Raw genomic sequence first — 270 nt, 5'->3', positions numbered from 1 at the left:
CTTGGATTTTGCCCCTTTTTTTGGCTGGGCTCGTCCAGCCCGGGCAGAGCCAGGAGAGGGAGAAGGTAAGAGGAGGAGGAGGAGGGGGGAGACACCCCCCCGTGCCCCCCAGGGGTTTGGGGAGGTGGGGGGCGAGGTGGTGGTGAGGGGAGGGATGTGGCACCCCGGGGACCCGCCTGTCCCCCAAGGCTGGCTGCAGGGCTGGTGGGGGGCAGGAGTGGGGCACGGTGGCCCCGTGACCCCCCGGGTGCAGGGATCGGGGTGAGGGGG

The 270-nt window shown here is 71.5% G+C and overlaps 1 protein-coding gene across 1 annotated transcript in view; it reads left to right on the top strand.

Annotated features, from left to right (window-relative positions):
• The first annotated feature begins 6 nt into the window (after window positions 1-6).
• Window positions 7-270, top strand: part of GPX3 (glutathione peroxidase 3) — a 3,163-nt gene continuing 2,899 nt past the window's right edge. Inside the window, exon 1 of the mRNA XM_014947792.1 lies at window positions 7-65. The gene's annotated coding sequence lies outside the window, so the exon portion shown is untranslated. The remainder of the gene's footprint in view (window positions 66-270) is intronic.

The sequence above is a fragment of the Calidris pugnax genome, unplaced genomic scaffold (genome assembly GCF_001431845.1).
Source record: "Calidris pugnax isolate Ruff unplaced genomic scaffold, ASM143184v1 scaffold27, whole genome shotgun sequence".
Classification (NCBI taxonomy): domain Eukaryota; kingdom Metazoa; phylum Chordata; class Aves; order Charadriiformes; family Scolopacidae; genus Calidris; species Calidris pugnax.
Note: the sequence above shows the minus strand (reverse complement) of the source record. Positions and strands in the feature narration are given on the sequence as shown.